Consider the following 20,519-nt stretch of genomic DNA (forward strand, 5'->3'; position numbering starts at 1 on the left):
TGACTATGCATATGTTGAGGTGATATTTTACTAGTTAAAACTAGAAGGAGTAAATCAATTCTGTTGTAATGTATTTGTGTACATAAATGAAACCTGATAATATACCATTAGTTTTCAAGGAATCAACTTAGGCAAAACGTATTGGTTGTGGATAGTGATGCATTGTGATTTTAGGATCATTGCTATTATGCAAATTGAAATAACTTGGATAATGTGATTGAATTATTATATATTCTAAAGCTGTCCATTTCAAGGAGAAACAAGGATGGGTTCACATATATGATAAAAATCCAAATTAGATGAGAGGCATTCATGTGTGATTGATAAAGAAGCAACCATATTCGTCAAACCAGTGTATACTTTGCAGTGCCAACCCTGGAGTTTGATATATTCAATAACTCCATAAGGTACTTTTGCTCTTCATCTTTACTATACCGTGATGTATTCTTCTTTACTCTTATGGTATGTATTCATGACATAATAAAATAAATGTGGGCTTTATTTATCCTTTATAAGCAGACATAACTTTGAGTGTAAATATCATACATCATATCCCCTTAGTTTCTTTAGAATTTTGTTGAGTTTTTTAGGGTGTGTTAGGTATCTCGTTAGCAAAATTGAGTTTTGGTTAACAAAGGCCTGATAACTTAGTTTTGATTAAAAATGGGTTTATAGTAGTTGATATATATTTAGTTATTTTATTGCTAAAGTGAATTTGGTAGATACATGTTGTTAGGTAGTTGTAACCTTAATAACCTCTAGTTGTATGATTACCAAATTGGTATATGAATATTGATAAAGACGAGGCAATAAACAATAAATTTTGGTATTATGGTAAGGGTAGTACTGAAATCCTAGACTGGGTTTTAATGAGCAAAGAAAGAGTTGGTTTGTGTTTATATATATATATGAGAAGGGAAGGGATTGACCCTTGGTTTTTGGGGTTGAGGTGAAGAGAACTTTGTGTCAATAAGTGGCGTATATTTTCTTGCTAAGTTCTAACCGAGTCAAACGCGATAAACCAAGGATTATGCGGTCGTTTTGTCATTCACTATGTCATTTGTGGCTTGGTGCTTTTGTTCTTCGAGCTGTTTTTGTTTAAGCTTTATTCTTCGATACGTGCCATATTGTGTTGGGTGACGAAGAATCGGGTGTGGAGTATTAGTGTGGTGAATGACGTAGTGGCGTTGGTTTTGGTGGTTGTAGCATTGGAGGTGAGTATGGTATTTCATTCGTTCAGGAGGTTCCGCCTCCATCTTCATCTCTTCTTTTCTCTCTTGTTCTACTAGATGATGGAGGAGGAGGAAATCATGATTATGGTTGGTATATATTCATTAACTTTCATATTCCATTTTCCATTCACACTTCCATATTACATACTATTTTTTATCTGAAAATTCAAAAATATTATTTATATGCATCAGTGGTGAGCTTGGCGCAAAAGTTTTTTTGCTTAATCACCATGAGGTCACGAGTTCAAATCATGGACACAATTTCTTCGTCGGCGGAGTAAGACTATGTACATCTACCATTCCAAGATCGTACTAAATAAGAGTTTCGTGCACTAGGCCGCCCTTTTTTATCCATCTATAGTGAATGGAATATCTTGGGATAGTGAGTAGTGAATTAGTTATCTTCATAAAGTGTTCTAAGTTCTAACTATCTCTCAAACTTAGTGGTGCAACATTTCCCCATATTATATCCACATATCCACTCTTAATTTTATGCTTGTGCTTATTTCCTGTAGACTTAAATGATGAGAGTGAAAATAACAATTCAAATTTGGATTTATGAATATCTTTTGACCGCAAGTTTGAGCATTTTCACTTTGTTTCTTTGCTTTTTAGAAAATTTGTGGTTGATGTTATACTTTAAGTTTTATTAATGTCAATTCTAGTTTTCAATTTGTGGTCAGATTGGATCCTTTGACTCTTTGTTTCTCATCTGAAGGAAGAGCCACATACTTTAAGCTATTAAAATTGATTTTTGCACAGAATTATTTTAATTCTAGAAATATGTATGCAATAATTTGTACATTTTGTTTGGAAGATAATCAAAAGTGTATGATTGTGCATATGAAATATACTCTGTTTGTTCTCTATTTTAAGTAGTTGTATATCAATGCTTTTAAACTAGAATTGCTCTCTTGAGAAAGAGTTCCACATGACTCATGATTGTTGATGCATAAATTAGTTGTTTCTTATCACTAATTGATTATATGTGTATTGTATATATACTCATTTAATTTTACTAAATGTTCAAAGCCTGACCGCTAATTGTTATCCCATTTGTGACAAAGCTGGTCTTGATAGAGGAGAATGTTAATGTTTCAGCTTTTGGGATTTTCCAACATTGTGTGATAGAAATGGGATGGTCCTTCATGTTGTTCGTCAGCCTTGTAAACATTAGATCCTTCAAGGTAATTATAAATCTCCTTTTGCAGTTTGTTTTTTCAATTTTATCATTTTGTTTCTAATTTTCACATCTCTAATTTCTTCTCTCTCAATCCCTAATTTCATATTAGTAACTCAACGCTACTCAACAACAAGCCACGATTCAAGTCCAAAACTTTGGCTCGTTTCAAATCTGCGATTTTGAGTACTTGTGAGTAAGATTAATAACCTTATTTACACTCTCTTATGTCTTGCATGTGTTCCATTCAGAATCTATAATTTATTGGTTGTTACTTGTTATGATCAAATTATTGTGCGAAAAAATAGAAATTAAAACATTGTAAAGTTCAAAAGTTTCGGTTGAATGTTTTTAATTTTATGTTAGCTTTTACTGCTTGAAATTTTGTAACAAATCCAAATAATGGTATTCATTTTAGGTGACCACCATGAAGCTTAAGGTTGATCTTGAATGTGAGAAATGTTACAAGAAGGTCAAAAAGCTTCTCACCAAGTACCCTCGTGAGTCCATATTTAAACACTTTGTTATTATTATTAGAATCATACTTGTGGTACTTTATATGTGGGCATCAAATTGAGTATGATGTCAGCCAGGGATTTTCATAAAGCTTGGGCAGAGGCAAATTTTAGGGTAAGATTGTAAGAACTATAATATTATTTTGTATGCTTTAGAACTATAACAGTTACGTTGCTAGAAGTACTAGAAAGTTCAAAATAGAGTTAAGCATTGTATTGTGAGAAGTAGTTTGAACTCTGCTCTGAGAATATGCACAAAACAGAGTTCAAGCAACTACCACTTTGGTCCTTTCACTCCAGCCAATGCACACAAAGATGGAGCTTCTTTCGAGAATAATAATGTTAAGCATGTTCACGATGGGACAGTCTCGAAACTACCCACCATCCCCATTAACAAAATAAAGGTAATAAATATTCTCATCTTTACATAACAGTGATATGTGAAATTTTGTTTCGTAATTCTTATTCATCATTTGTTCTATTTTGTTGAAAGTGATTTTAAATAGTTGTTTCATCCTAGTTCTCCAGTTAGGTACTAGGGAGATTGATTATATAAGCCTTGTTTAAACTTTATTGCGGAGTGGCTCGATTATTAGTATATTGTTAAACATTAATCTTATTTGATATTCTATTTTTTATGCAATTTGAAGGAACTCTTCACCCATTAGGTGAAAGCATGAAAATTGTGGTACTTGGAGGTTGGTGGAAGAGGCAAATACAGATTTTCTTATTCTAGTTTGCAAATTAGCTGAGTTACCCACTTTCATTCAAGATATACACTACAAAGTTTGGCGAACACTAGAAGTCGCAAGAATCTTAAAGTTTCCCATGTCGGTGGTAGAATGAGCAATGCAAGGAGAGGTCGTCAAATGGTAAGTTGTCCTAGGTAATTGTATTATTATAAAGAATGAAGTTTTGTGAATGTAAAAACTTATGTCTTAATATATATATTTCATTGATTGTGTTAGGAGCTAAAATTGCAAAGACCTGTATGTCGTGGTAAGGTTGTTTTGTCAACTTTATTGAAGAAGGATGGAAGTTATGTAAGCGAAGAAGGAAAAACTCTAGCTATAAGTAATTTAAAGTCTTTTCATACATGATGTGTTACATATGTCCTAAAAAGTGTATCATTTATAGAACCATTTCCTAAGTTGTGAAATGGATAATGGTATGCCGTTAGTTAGGTAGGCAAATGCATAATATCATTTTGTCCTTTCTGATTCTATTGATGCAATTTTCCATTATAGGTTACTGCCATGGAATTTGCAATTTTCCATTATAGGTTACTGCCATGGAATTTGCAATTTTCCATTATAGGTTACTGCCATGGAATTTGCAATTTTCCATTATAGGTTACTGCCATGGAATTTGCAATTTTCCATTATAGGTTACTGCCATGGAATTTGCAATTTTCCATTATAGGTTACTGCCATGCAATTTGCAATTTGCCATTATATAAATTATTAATTTCTTGTTATTTAATAGGATAAAATATCAGAGCATTTACCTCAAGATCAAGAAAATGTCAGTACTTTAGGTATTTCATCAAAGGTATTTGCTCATCCTAATGATACAATTGGAAAAGCATATGGAGCTGAACATTCAGGGTTTTGTGAATTCTAGTGGCTCTAGTCAACATATTGAAGACTTGAAGAAATATGTACAAACTTTGGAAGTAAAACTATCAGGGTTTGAAGAGACCAAGGAGCAACTTGCACATATTCAGAATCGTTTGGCTACTATTGAGAAGTTTCTAGTCGAAAAATTTGGTAGTGAGTTAACCACTTTCGCTCGTGATGTTCCACCATCTTAGATATGGTTTCTTAGAATTCATGAACTTATATGATCTTAACATTTTGCATTTTGTTTTTTATATGGATTTTTTAATGTTAAACATTTGGTAATTGTATAAGATTCAATTTTATTATTATTAGCTAGCAAATATTTAATTTTATTATAAATTTACCATTATATTATTAAAAATAAAGATTGTGAGACAATTACACATTGGGATCATGAGAGGAGTATGTACGAAAGTAACTTTAAAAAAGTTTAATTAGCCACAGATGGATTGTGAAAATATAAGCAACTTAGCCACGGTTGTAGTGTGGCAAAACCAGCAACTTAGCCACAGTTCGACTGTAGCTGAATTAAAGAGACTGTGACTAAATAAATGTTACCACATTTCACAGAAGTGTAGCGAAATAACATAATGACCGTGGCTAATTTTTAGCAACGCCATTCCTTGCCACAACAACAATATGTGTGGCCACTCAATCTAGCTACGATTATTTTCCACCTTAGCCACGGCTGCAACCGTGGCTAACAGGAAGTTTTACAGTAGTGGATGAGGCAAAGAAGGAATAACTCATTCACATGATTATTAAGAAGCATGTTGTAGCTGAAAGAATTACCGGCCCATTTAAAATATGTTTTCTTAAATGGGGAAGCCAACAATCCAGTTATCATTAACAGTGAGCTGTCCAAATTGGAAAAAGAGAAACTTATACAAGTCTTGAAAAAGCATCAAGCAGCATTGGGATGGACCTTAAAAGATCTCAAAGGCATCAGTCCATCATATTGCATGCATAAAATTATGATGGAACATAATTACAAACCATGTGCTCAACCACAAAGAAGACTTAATCCGGTAATGAAGGAAGTAGTAAGGAAAGAGATTGTGAAAATGTTAGAGGCTAGCATGATTTACCCCATTTCAGATAGCAAATGGGTAAGTCTAGTCCAAGTGGTGCCGAAAAAAGGAGGGATGACGGTAATCCGAAATTAGAACAATGAACTCATTCCGACCAGAGCTATTACTAGTTGGAGAGTTTGCATTGATTACCGCAAACTTAACGCCACCACAAGAAAATATCATTTTCCTCTACCCTTCATGGATCAAATGTTGGAAAGATTAGCCGAAAAAGCCTTCTACTGTTTCCTGGATGGGTATTCTGGATACAATCAAATTGCTGTGGATCCATTGGACCAAGAAAAGACAGCATTTACATGTCTATTTGGTGTTTATGCATACAGAAAAATGTCATTTGGACTATGTAATGCTCCTGCAACTTTTCAAAGATGCATGCTGGTTATCCTTGCTGATTTGGTGGAGAAATGCATCGAGGTCTTCATGGACAATTTTTCTGTATTCGGAGACTCTTTCGAAGCTTGTTTGACAAATTTGGAGACCGTTTTGACAAGATGCGAGCAGACTAATTTGGCTCTGGATTGGGAAAATGTCATTTCATGGTCACTGAAGGAATTGTACTCGGGCACAAAATTTCAGCTAAAGGATTAGAAGCCGATAAAGCTAAGATAGAAGTGATCGAGAAGCTACCTCCACAACAAATGTTAGAGGAATCAGAAGCTTTCTTGGACATGCTGGGTTCTATCATAGATTTACCAAAGACTTCTCCAAAACAGCTAAGCCCTTATGCAACTTACTCTTAAAAGATTTTGTCTTTAACTTTGATAATTCTTGTTTAGAAGCATTCAAACAATTAAAATTATGCTTGGTAACTGCTCCTGTCATTACTGCACCAAACTGGAAATCCTCATTTGAACTGATGTTCGATGCAAGCGATTATGCAGTTGGTGCAGTTCTAGGACTGAGAAGGGAACAGTTTTTTCATGCAATACATTATGCTAGCAAAGTTCTAAATGAAGCACAAATCAATTATGCTACAACTGAAAAAGAACTACTAGCAATAGTGTTTGCATTGGAAAAATTTAGAAGCTATTTGATTGGGGCAAAAACAATTGTTTATACTAATCATGCCGCAATCAAATATCTTCTAAAGAAACCCGATTCCAAGCCATGATTAATTAGATGGGTGTTGCTTTTGCAAGAATTTGATTTAGAAATTCGCGACAAGAGTGGTAAAGAAAACCAAGTGGTAGATCATTTGTCAAGATTGGTTAATACAGAAGTCGTGTTAAGAGAACAAGAAATAACATAAACATTTCCTGATGAAAAGCTATTTCAACTCCAAACAAGACCATGGTTTGCTGATATGACCAATTATAAAGCCTCGGGTATAATTCCTGAACATTTTAATTATCAACAAAAGAAAAATTTTCTCAAAAAAGTGAATCAATACGTCTGGGATGAACCGTACTTATTTAAAGAAGGAACTGATAACATTATTAGACGATGTGTTGATGAAAATGAGGCCCAGAAAACATTATGGCACTGCCATAATTCGGCTTATGGGGGACATTACAATGGGAACAGAACTACAGCAAAAGTACTCCTATCTGGATTCTTTTGGCCAACTATTTATAAAGATGTCCAATTGTATGTCCAAAAGTGTGATGCATGCCAAAGGTCTGGGGGACTTGGAAAACAAAGTGAAATGCCTTTACAAAATATTATAGAAATAGAAATGTTTTATTGTTGGGGCATTGACTTTATGGGACCTTTCCCATCATCATTTTCAAATGAATATATCTTGGTGGTTGTTGACTATGTTTCCCGCTGGGTAGAAGCATTAGAACCGCCTAAAGCCGATGCGAAAACTGTGATAAATTTTTTGAAAAAGAATATTTTTACTCGCTTCGGCACACCAAGAGTATTGATAAGTGATGGGGGATCTCATTTTATAAATTCCCAATTGAAAAGAACCCTAGAATTTTATAATGTTAAACACAAGGTAGCAACAACTTATCACCCACAAACCAATGGCCAAGCAGAAGTATCAAACAGAGAATTAAAAAGAATTTTGGAAAAAACAGTGTCTGCTTCAAGAAAAAACTGGTCGAAAAAACTGGATGATACTCTCTAGGCCTATAAAACTGCATTTAAATCACCAATAGGAAAAACTACATATCAAATTGTTTATGGCAAAGCTTGTCATATACCAGTTGAATTGGAGCATAGAGCCTATAAGGCTCTCAAATTTCTAAACTTTGATTTAAAGGATGCAGAGATTAAAAGACATGATCAACTATATCAATTGGAAGAAATGCGGTTCCAAGCATATGAGTACTCGAGACTGTATAAGGAGAAAACAAAAAAGTACCATGACCCCAGAATTAAAAAGAAAAATTTCTATCAAGGGAAAAGGTACTTTTATTCAACTCGAGGCTCAAAATACTTCCAGGAAAATTCAAGACCAGATGGACAGGGCCATTTGTCATTAACGAAGTAAAAGAATATGGAGCAATTGAGTTGATAGATCCCAAGACAAAAGCAACTTGGGTGGTAAACGGACAGAGGTTAAAACCTTATTTGGGTGATGAATCAGGCTCTATCATAGATGATCAATCAACAAAATCTCGTCCATAATCTGATGTCAAACTACTGACTTTAAAAGAGCGCTAACTAGAAGGCAATCCAGTATGTGGTAAAAATTTATTTCTTTCATCAAATATTTTTTTTATATATTTTTATTTTTTAGAAAAACTAAACAAATTTTTAAATCAAATCAAGTAAATCCCAAAAATTTTAAGGCTTGAGGACAAGCCCTCATTTAAAAAGGGGGGACAAGATTGATGCAATTGAAAAAAAATTATGTCTAAGATTGTGTAAATATGTAAAAAGTAAATTTGTTTGTTCAAAAAACTCAAATTTTTTCAAAACCGAAAACAAAATGGCTAAATCAAAATTTTTGAAGCATGATCACATGATTAGAAATATTAAGCATACTTTAAATTAAGCTTTGATTGAGAAAAATGAGATATATGCTAAATGTTTGTGATAAAAGTCATATAATGTCATAACTTGAATTTTTTTGCAAATTGACAAATCAATTTTATGTAACAAGATATTTGCAAACATTTTCTTTATTAAAAAGTGTGAATCCAAACCAAGTGAGGGAGTGGGCCAAACACATGAGTGAGAATCAACATTTGATTTGTCTAATTAAACTTGTTTAAATCTTTAAATCTCTTAATTGCATAAAAATGATAAGAAATGATCAAGGCATGTTCTTTGATTAGTTGAACCAATGGCCAAAAAGTCGAAACCAAGTTAGGAACATCATTTGTAAGCCCCTTTGAGCCAAAACAAATGAAATAAATGTTTTTTCAAACTATCCCATAAAACCAAATTCAAAAAATTGTCTAAGAGAACATTAAATTTTAAAAAGAGTATTTTGAAAGAATCAAGTTGGGGGGAAAATTGGTGGACTTTGCTTCTCAAAAGAAAAAGAAAAACTCAATCTTCAAAATTGAAAAAAAGAAACAAAAAGATATTGAGAAAAAATAGAAGCCAAGGTTCAAAAAGTAAAAGAGGTTGAGAAAAAAATAATGGAAAAAAGAAGAGTAAAGTATTCCATTTAAAATTTTCAAACATACTCATTACAACCAAACAAATGCTTGAAAATCTAAAAAAACCATTATCCAAACCAAACCTCATTACAACCAAAATGAAGACCATAGTAATCTTTGAGTAATTATGCAATTTAAGAGAATAGGTGAGATGAAAAACAAGTTCAAATTACTACAAACAAATGCTTGAAAAATTGAGTGAAACACTACCCTCCAAAAGTTCTAACTTTGAACTTGTGTGCAAAAAAAAAACACTTTTTGGTTAGAAAAATATTTGCTTAGGTAAATTGTTACACATTTTTTATAAGCAAAAGCATTGATTTTTTGTTTAAAGCATTATGTGTCAAAATTCACAAACCATGAAAAATCTCATTGAAATATATTTTGACATTCTTATTCATTTGAAATCATGTTGATCATCATTATTATTTTTTAGTCAAATTAATTTTTAGGATAATTTTCACCTTTTGTTTGAGGACAAACAAAGTTTTAAGTTGGGGGAAGTTTGATAAGTGCTAAACATACCTAAATTTCCTACACTTTTATGGCACTTATCTTAAGCATAATTGAGAAAAACCAACTTAAACAATACATTTTGTATAAAATATCACAATCTTGTATATTTGTATGTGTATTCCTTTTTTATGCATTTTTTAGGATTTAGAATGAAGAAAAGAAGAGAAAAAAGACTCATGATCAAAAAGCAAAAAAGTCAAGAAAATCAAGGTGCTCAACCAAGCAGCTAAGCATAGACCAAGCCCCGCTGAGCTGACCTAGACACCAGTTTGACCTGGATCAAGCTGCTCAAGCAAGCAGCTGAGTGGACCTCCTTGGCCGCTCAGCATAGGACCAGCCTAGTCCTGACACGGTCAGACCTCCAATTGACACAGTCAGACACAAGCTTGGCACATGCCCAAGCCGCTGAATAAGCAGCTTAGCGGTCCATTCAAGCAGCTTAGCAGAGAGCCAAACTAATGACCAGGTCAGCAAGCACCAGGCTACGTCTCAGTCAGCATGGTCAAAGCTGTTGAACAAGCAGCTTAGCGGTGAAACAGGTGTGCTGAGCGGTGTGCACCTAGACTTGACTTAACCATCACGCAAACCATGAAGTCACCCATGACCTCACCTCAAGTAGCCCACCATAGGCTTTCAAAAGTAGCTCGTAATAGCTGGCTCAAAGCTCACAACTAGCTTTGATGAGTCAAGCATAAGGAGGTGAATAGGCTACTTGATCAAGGGATCAAACCTGAAGGTTTTGGTCAGCTGCTTAGCAAATCAGCCAAGCAGCTCAGCGGTCCAAAAATAAAGTCTATAAATAGAGACCAATTCATTCGAGCAAAAGAGAACCAATTACACGTGAAAATAACAAGTCTCTCACTAGAAACACTTTTTGCAGTTCTCTCTTCATTTCTTAGTTTTTTATAGCTTTATTTCAAGTAAGTTTGTAATTCTAGTTTAGAATTCAAGAGGAGAAAAGGAGAAGGAAAATGAGATGCAAAAATCAATTTTGTAGTCTCATTTGGAACTCAAAAGCATCTAATCCTTGGATGGATGGCTCATGCTCCTAAAAATTTCTTTTGAATATGGTTATGTAATTTCAACTTCTTCTTATATTCTAAAAGTTTGAATTTTAATCATTCAACTTGTTGCTTTGGTTAATTTTACTTGTTTGAGAAATACTTAATGTTCTTTTTAGATTGATCACCTAAAAAATGATTTCAAGTCAATAAATTTACTTGTCTCAAACACTTAACAAATAAACTAAGAAGTAGTTGTACTACTTAGTTTATTTTCCAAATTAAGCATACTTTTCTTAAGATCTTATATTCATTACTACTTCAATATTCGAGTAGCCAAGATTAGGGTGTGACAACCTAGTCTCTTTATGGACGTAATATTGTTTAGTAATAAATATAAGTGATTATCATTCTACCATTTTAGGACATATACTAATAGGAGGATTTTAGAACTTGGTGTTTGGAGTTAATCAAAGTAAAACATAAGAACTTGTCTAAGTAGTTCAAACTCATAAGAAGTTGAGAAATATTTTCCTTATTCAAATTGATCTTGTCTCCTCAAGAATTTGTGAATATGTAGTTTATTTTTCTTGTTAAATTTTTTATTTGCAAATCCAACCAATAAACCATCAAAATATGTTTACTCATTATTGATATGTTCACTCATTATTTGTGCATTGACATATTCATATGATTCATTCTATTAGGCAATTCCTTGTGGTTCTACATAACCCTACACTATACTACAATTGAATCTTGAAAGAGGTGTAAATTGTAAAATAGTAAAGTGTTATCAATAAATTTATTTGTTGAAATCACCTTTTAATTTACAAAAGTGATGAAAATAACTTACTAAATTTTATTTATTTTCATTTACTTTCCGCAATTTATTCATTCTTTAATACCAACCTTCCTTAAGGAAGAAGTTTGGTTTGTTAATAAAATGAACTCGAAAGGGACTAAATAAATAACGGTCACTTTAATTTATTATTATTTTTCTTTCTTTATTTATTGTTTCTAACAACTAACTATTCATCACTTTTGTACATTAGAATACCATTAAACCGGTGTCGGAATTTATTCCACAAAACCGAGATGGTATTCAAAGGTACTTAATAATTATGTAATAAGGGATTGCTTCAATACTATTATACTAGCGTTAGAATTCTAACAAAGCCGAGATGGGGCAAAGAAGGAATAACTCATTCATATGATTATTAAGATGTAAGTTGTAACTGAAATATTCTTGAAACCATTACACCGAGGTTGGAAATTATTTCAGCAAAGCCGTGATGGCGAACAAAGAATAAAACTGCATTCACTTACTTAATCAAATAAAAAGAACACACCGAAAGAGAGAGAAATAACCCTCTCAACAGACTGGCACTAATGTCGGAACGATTTGTTGAGAAGGGAAAGCCTACTCTCCTCTCGGAATAATCTTTCAACAGCGTTCAAAGTCAGACAACCTACCCATTCACTTAAAGGAGATCAACTACTCTACAACCCAAGGTGAGAGAGAATACATCATGACATAATGGTGTCCGAATATGCCACCCGGATCTCCCGACTACCTCAAAAGTTGGGAGTTATATTTGTTTTCTTTTTAGAAGCTCGTACTTAACCAAATGATTGCGTGCTTGGATTAAGTACATATGATTTCTTAAGTTGTATGACCTAGGATAGAATAAATATCAAGTATTGTGGTAGTTATCGATGACGGAAAACCACTCAAGAAACTAAAATGCGTAGGGATCGAAAGCTATGGAGATTTTCGATCTGGTGGCCCAAAAGGGTGAGGAAGTGGTCCAGGCTACTGGACACCCCTCGCCTGGTGGAGCCATTCTCACTTGAGCAAGTGGCTCTTGCCTGGGAAAAGCCCAGACAATGCGTTTAGCCTGTTATGGGCAATTCTGGTCGCCCGAGCGAGACCTAGAGGATGATTTTGACCAATTTTTGGTGGATTTTTCACTGGCACGACATAATCTCGCTTGGGCAAGAGCCAGAAAGAGAATTGAGTTTGTTTTGACAAATTTGTCGCTTGAACGACAGTTTCTCGCCCGAGCGAGACACAGGCAATAATGTTGATTGTTTTTGACTGACTAATTGCTCAAGAAATAACCCTAGCTTGTGTTGAAGTGTATTTAACACTAGGGAACGATCGTGGCTTAGATGACTGAGTCTGGTGCCCAAATCAATAAACTTATACAATTACCTTTGTTCTTGCGCCTTATTCGGACAAGGATTCCGATGATGACGTCGTCAGCTAGGCGATGCCCAAAAAGGATTACATGATACCACACAGCGAGGTCATGTGACTGTAAGAGGCTTGGCCATGTGGTCGTCTAGGATAGTTCAACGATTGTTTGTAGTGGTAGGGATTTTATTCCTATATTATGTGATAACATAAGATTGAATCCCACAAGAAGCTATCCTTTGGGAGATGTCTTAGGATGGGTCGATCGATATAAAAGAATGATTAAAGATTTAATTGGCTAACCTCGGTTAGTGTGCATACTCATTATGAATAACGAAGTAGTGGAGAGAAAATTTATGGGAAACGAACGAGCCCCGCGATTTTGAGAGGGATGGTGATGGCGGTGATTCATCAGCAAAGTCTTGAGGGCGAGTCTAGGTGAGACAAGTCCATTTTATTCTTGGATGAGGTATTCTATTGGAATTGACAGTTCTTAAAGCACAAACTAGAAGATTTGTGACAATCCCTCTTTGCAATCATGATTGATGAGAGGGATGCCCTGAAAGTGTTTGATACGACACCATCCTGAAACAAATAGTTCTCCGGAATAGATCGATCATACATCCTTGCGGGGAATATTTTTGGTGCGTTCAAATCGGCTTGTTATGGGACCTGCACTCTCGGTTATTTCCAAATAGTTTATTGGGAGGATATTGTTGTAAGGATGGGTGAAATAAACATAGCATTCATACATTGAGTTCATGGATATTGATTCTCATTGTTTGAGATATAATATCATTCATCATTTACATTTAGGTATGCGGAATATATTATGTATATTATGTGTGTCTATCTGGATGTAATATTCTGTGTAATTCCATGCTGTCAATGAAAAATATTCATTAGATGTCTTACTCCCTTTTCTTTCTGCTTGTCTTCGGTTCGCGTTCTCGTTCACATGGACCGTATCGCGAGGATGAGTAGCTACCAATTCTCGATGTCCTAGGAGGGGACATGGAGCAGTGGTGGACACCGATTCACCTACACAGGCCCTTGTGCCTTAGAGTTGGAGATGGTTTCTGATGGATGTACGATGCGGTTCCCCTCATATCATGCAAACTTGGAGGCCTCTTTCATTTAACATGCTCAGAGACTAGCACCTGTTACACCATCCATTCAGTCTTTGATTCCTCACGGACCCACTACTGCAGGGCCATCTACTCAGAGACGGAGTTTGGGTGACATGCTCAATTTCCAACCATAGAGGAGAGCTACTCGACGGATGATGCCCGACCTTTAGGCAGATGCGGGAGCGGGAAGTAGGTCACATTTTTGTCTAATGAACCGGAAGAGGAGATGGAGGCTGAAGAGGAGGAGGACCCCAGTGAGTGTCCCATCGCACCCTCTAACACTAGAGCTAGTCACTAGCAGTCATTGCCATTTCTATTTTGCTTTTGAAGAGGGTATTTGTGTAGCATAATTTTAATGTGTTGAATAAATTGGTCTACTTTGTATATTTTCATTTTACACAAGATTCGATTTTGCTATGTTTTTCTTACAAACATTTTCTTTTATTTTCAATAAAGGGCTATTCCACGATATGTTAAGTGGCTTTTGACTTCCATTAGATAACGATTGTTGTCTTTTCCATAATTTAGGTTACTTAACATGATGTCCCAAAAAGGAATCGGATATAAGGAAAATAAGTTCATATTATATTATTCAAAAAAAATTATCCATTTTTGGCCAATGTTGTTGGAGTAATTTTCGGGGAGTTACAACATGGTGTCAGAGTGGTTCTTTTCTATTCGGCCTTGGGCATGGCCTCACGTGCTTTCGTGTGTGACTTAGTGTGCTTAACCATTTGCTTTAATTATTCGATTTAGAATACGACCCATAGATAATTTTAGTAGGAGAAGTATCTCATGCACGTCTAATGTTCACAGATTTAAGATGGTTGGACGTGGAGTTGCTAACCTGGACTTCATGGCTGCAATGATTGTAGCAATTCATAATGTGAATGTAAATTTGCATCAGCTAAATCAACAACAACCCCAACCTAACCAAGGACCGGCTTAGTATAAGGGCTTGGTCGAATTCTATCGTCGTAAACCCCCCAAAGTTTGAAGGAGGTTTTGCACTAGGTGCTTCAAATGACTTGATCCAGAAGTAGGAAAGGATCTTTTGGGCACTTATGTGCACCGAGGAGCACAAGGTCGGGTATGCAACCTATATACTGACTAAGGAAGCCGAGAACTGGTGGGAATTTGCTAGACGTCAGATGGAGCATGAACAACAAGTTGTCAACTGGACAACCTTCAAGTATAGATTTCTGCAGAATTACTTTCCTGTGGATATGAGGAGCAAGAGAGACATGGAGTTCCTACGTCTACAATAGGGAAGCATGACAGTTGGGGAGTATGCTCCCAAATTTGAAGATTCAGTGAGGTGTGCCTCACATTACAATCAAGTGGGGAACGAAAGGTCCAAATGTGCCAAGTTTGAGGATGGACTCAGACAGAACCTGAAGGTGATGTTTGTACATCAGCAGATACCGGATTTTGCAACTCTGGTTAACCAGTATCGACTTTATGAGGAAAGCATGAAGACAAAGAATGCGACACTGAAAAGTGTCGTACCAGCCGGAAATTCATATGGTCCCCAAAGGAATTTCAGGCAAGGACATGAAAGGGGAAAACCCTTCAACCGCAACCATAAACCCTATGCTTCATCATCAGGGAATCAACAGAGAAATTTCAAGCCTTATAACAATAGAGGCTTCAGACAAGGGAACAACAATAACAACAACTACAACAACAACAATTTCAGCTACAAAATGAGTTTAGCGGTTGGGAACTCTAACAACAATATGCCACCCTGGTGTTCGAAGTGCAAGGGAAAGCCCTTCAGTGTCAAATGCCCCATATGTTATCATTGCAACCAACCTGGATACATCAAGTCGATGTGCCCTAAAATGAAAAAGGGAAGAAGTGAATATTGTTCAAGCGGCAAGACCTAGGGCCAAAAGAAGGGTGTTCACCATGAGCAGAGCTGAGAATGAGGGCAATGAGGACCTCATACAAGGTATGTGTCATATTAATGAGCTTCCTTATTTGTGTTGTTTGATTCGGGTGTGACCCATTCTTTCATATATAATGATGTTGCCAAACGATTAGCATTTCCTATAGTCTCCCTATCCTATGACCTAATTCTATCCACACCCACTAATGAACCCGTCATAGTGTCAACTATGTGCTCTGAATATCCTGTAACTTTAGATGAACGAACCTTTGCAGTAGACCTGATATATCTACCCATATATGAATTAGAAATCATCTTAGGGATGGACTGGCTGTCTAACAACCATGTTCTTCTAGACTACTTTAACAAAACAATAATCTTTAGCGATCCTAAGAACCTCATTGAATTCTGTTATGAAACCAAAAGCACCATTTCTAACCAAATGAAGAAACTCTTGAAGGATGGAGCTCAAGTATTTATGTTGCTGGCATCATTGGAGAAGAAAGGTGGAGAAGAGATTCTGTACTTACCAGTGGTTAGGGATTTCTCTTATGTTTTCCCGGATGACATTCCTGGTTTGTCCCCAATGCGAGAGATAGAGTTTGCTATCAATCTAGTTCTTGGAACTGGACCGATATCTATAGCTCCCTACCGGATGACATCATTGGAATTAATAGAGTTGAGGAAGCAATTGGAAGACTTGCTACAGAAACAGTTTGTAAGACCTAGTGTTTCACCATGGGATGCTCTGGTGTTATTTATGAAAAAGAAGGGTGGCAGTATGCAGTTGTGTACTGACTACCAACAGTTGAACAAAGTCACCATCAAGAAGAAGTACCCAATGCCAAGCATTGACAACTTAATGGATTAACTAAGAGGAGCTACTGTGTTTTCAAAGATCAATGTTCGGTACGGATACCACCAAATATGCGTGAAGTCAGAGGATATTTCGAAGACTACTTTTCGAACGCGATTTAGTCATTACGAATATCTCGTGATGCCATTTGGTGTAACCAATGCTCCTGTAGTGTTCATGGATTACATGAATCAGATTTTTCATCCATACCTCGACACATTTGTGGTCGTATTTATCGATGATATCCTAATTTATTCGTAGGATCGGGAGGAACAAGCGAAACATCTGAGGATAGTGTTGTAGATTTTGAAAGACAACCAACTCTATGCCAAGCTGTCAAAGTGTGAATTTTGGTTACAATCGGTGAATTTTCTTGGGCGAGTGATATGAAGTGAAGGAATTACTGTAGACCCTGCTAAAGTAAGAATGATGATGCAATGGAATTTTTCGAAATCCGTAACGGAGATCAGAAGCTTCCTCGGTTTAGCGAGATACTTTCGAAAGTTTATTGAAGGATTTTCGAAGTTAGCATTGCCACTGACTATGCTAACCAGTAAAGACAAGGCTTTTGTCTGGATGGTGAAGTGTGAAGAAAAATTTCAAGAATTAAAGAAAAGATTGACTACAGTACTTGGGTTGATTCTACCAGACCCGAAGGGAAACTACAATGTGTATTGTGATGCGTCTAAACAAGGCCTAGGTTGCGTGTTGATGCAACAACAAGGTGGTAGCTTATGCTTCAAGACAACTAAAGACACATGAGCAGAAATATGTGACACATGACTTGGAATTGGCTGCAATCATATTTGCTCTCAAGATCTAGAGACATCACCTCTATGGAGTAAGATTTGAAGTCTTTAGTGATCACAAAAGCTGGAAGTATCTGTTCGACCAAAAGGAGCTGAACATGAGGCAGAGACGGTAGATCAAATTCCTCAATGACTATGACTTTGATCTCCAATACCACCCTGGGAAAGCTAATATGGTGGTTGATGCCTTGAGTAGAAAGTCTCTGCAGATGTCAACCATGATGGTTAGGGAGATGGAATTGATTGAGGATTTCAGGAACTTAAGCCTCGCGCTGCAAGTAAAACCTAAGAGTTTGATGTTAGGTATGCTTACAGTAACGAATGACTTCCTAGAATAACTGAAAGGTTTGCAAAGTTCCGACAACTGAGAGCATACAGATGGCCAATCTAAACAGACTATCCAATCTTTGGAAGACTTGCTGAGAACATGTCTGTTGGAACACTCTGGAATTTGAGTGGACTATTTGCATCTGATAGAGTTCACCTACAATAATAGCTTTCATTCGAGTATTAGCATGGTGCCGTATGAAGCTCTTTATGGCAGGAAGTGTAGAACACCGTTGTGTTGGTTTGAAGCAGGGGAGAATCTGATACAAGGACCTGCTGTGGTTTAACAGACGACAGAAAAGATAAGAATGATAAGGGAGAACATGAAGGCAGCTCAAAGTAGGCAGAAGAGCTACTATGACAAAAGGATGAACCCTATAAGTTTTAAGGAAGGAGATCATATGTTCATGAGGGTGGTTCCGACAAATGGCATTGGCAGAGTGCTTAAAGCTCATAACCTTACCCCTAAATTCATAGGACCATACCAAATCCTTAGAAAAATTGGACCATTAGATTACCAAATAGCCTTTTCACCTTTATTATCGAACCTACATAATGTCTTCCATGTATCCCAACTCATAAAATACATTAGTAAACTGTCCCATATCATCGAATCCGATTCGATCCAACTAAAGGATAATCCCACTTTTGAAACTATGTCCTTGAGGGTCATTGATGTAAGTGTGAAGGCATTGTGAGGCAAGGAGATTGCCCTAATTAAGGTGATATAGAGCCAAGTAAATGGAGAAGATGCAACTTGGGAGGTTGAGGAGGCCATAAGAGAATCATATCCCTATCTGTTTTCTTAAGAGATACGTTTAATTTTCAAGGACGAAAATCTTATAAGTGGAGGACGATTGTAATACCGTGAAATTTCAATATATATTTTATTAATTTTGTATTTTAACAAGAATTACTTTTAGAAATTAATCATTAATAATTTAGGCTAAACAGTAGTTGATTGTTAGTCTTGTTTTGTGAATTCCTATTTTTTGGTAAATTTTCGTAATTTTCTGTGATGGAAAGTTTTTGACGTGTTGTTCGGCCCAAATTCGCCCGAATTCGGCCCAATAACGTGTTTTTGAGTTCTATAGATGGGAATCGAATTCCGATTGCACCTTTGGCTTCGAAATATTATTTTGAGTCAAGATAGACATCAAGTTTTTCCATGACGCATTTCTAAATATATTTCACTCTGAATTTTGTGTTTCGAAGTTCTAACTGTAAACCAAAATCGGAAGATTTTTAATATCCAGCCAAATGTTATCCGACAATAGTCAGACATGGTTTAATCATGAATGTTTTTCCGAAGATGTCACTTCATTTTCACGAGTGAAACTTGTTTGACAAGCAAGCAAAAGTACTCATCTCTTACACAAAACCCCTTAAACCCTTCATCTACCCATTACATAATTTATTCTTTGAAAACCTTTGGTTTTCCGCTCCCTAATCAGACTTGTTGCCCTTAAAGGAGCCCATCCAACTTGGATAAACCCTTGCCATTTCTCTTCTTCTTCACTTTGATTCTCAAGAATTCCAAGGTAAGCTTTCATCTTTTGTTCTTACTCTCTTAGAATCTAATTGTTAAGTGTTTACGAGATTTTAGTATGATGTTTATACGCATGTTATGAACATTTTCAACCGTGAAAATTTTATAATAATCTTCCTAACTCTTGTTATATTCAAGAACTCGAAAAATGGGTTTTCGTGAATTTAGAAAATCGTTGTTTTTAAACCATGAAATCTTGTTGTTTTAGTGTTTAAAAACATGCATGTTGTTTATTTTGATGAAAGAGGATGAATATGAAATCAAAGAATGTTTTGATTTAAAATGTCATTATGAGTAAGGGATCAACCCTTGTAAAGAAGGTGTTGAAATGACCATGAACACGATGGGAATCGTGAACGAGACTTTTGAGGATAAAGGATGGTTCAAGGATATGAATCTTGGACCGGATGGATCAAACTCTCGGATGTTCTTAAAAATAGATTAATATGATGTCTTTACATTAAAGTTAGCAGGTAAAAGATTTAACTCGCAAATCACTGATTGGTTTTTGTGTTTAGTTTCAAGGCGTTCGAATTCGGACAACCTACCCACTCACTTAAAGGAGAATAACCGCTCTACAAGCCAAGGTCAGGGAGAATACATCGTGGCATAGTGGTGTCCGAATATGACACACGAATCTCCCAATTACCTCAAAAGTTGGCAGTTATATTTGTTTTCTTTTTAGAAACCCGACTTAACCAAATGATTGTGTGCCTGGATTAAGTATGGATGATTTCTTAAGCTGTATGCCCTAGGATAGATTAAATATCAAGTATTGTGGAAGTTATTGATGAAGGAACACCACTAAAGAAACTAAAACGCGTAGGGATCGAAAACAACGGAGATTTTCGATCTGGTGGCCCAAAAGGGCGAGGAAGTAGTCCAGGCTAATGGACACCCCTCGCCTGGGCGAGCCACTCTCACTTGAGCGAGTGGCTCTCGCCTGGGCGAGGGTTAGACAGTGCGTTTAGCCTATTCTGGGCAATTCTGGTCGCCCGGGCGACAGTATCTCGCCCGGGTGAGACCCAAAGGGTGATTTTCAC

At 36.0% G+C, this 20,519-nt stretch overlaps 1 long non-coding RNA gene across 1 annotated transcript; it reads left to right on the top strand.

Annotated features, from left to right (window-relative positions):
- The first annotated feature begins 2,339 nt into the window (after window positions 1-2,339).
- On the top strand, window positions 2,340-3,332 carry LOC109340914. Its single transcript, XR_002106862.1, has 3 exons — window positions 2,340-2,419; window positions 2,525-2,604; window positions 2,831-3,332. It is a non-coding gene; the product is annotated as an uncharacterized LOC109340914 (long non-coding RNA).
- Window positions 3,333-20,519: the final 17,187 nt, after the last annotated feature.

The sequence above is a fragment of the Lupinus angustifolius genome, unplaced genomic scaffold (assembly GCF_001865875.1).
Source record: "Lupinus angustifolius cultivar Tanjil unplaced genomic scaffold, LupAngTanjil_v1.0 Scaffold_287, whole genome shotgun sequence".
In the NCBI taxonomy this organism is placed as follows: Eukaryota; Viridiplantae; Streptophyta; class Magnoliopsida; order Fabales; family Fabaceae; genus Lupinus; species Lupinus angustifolius.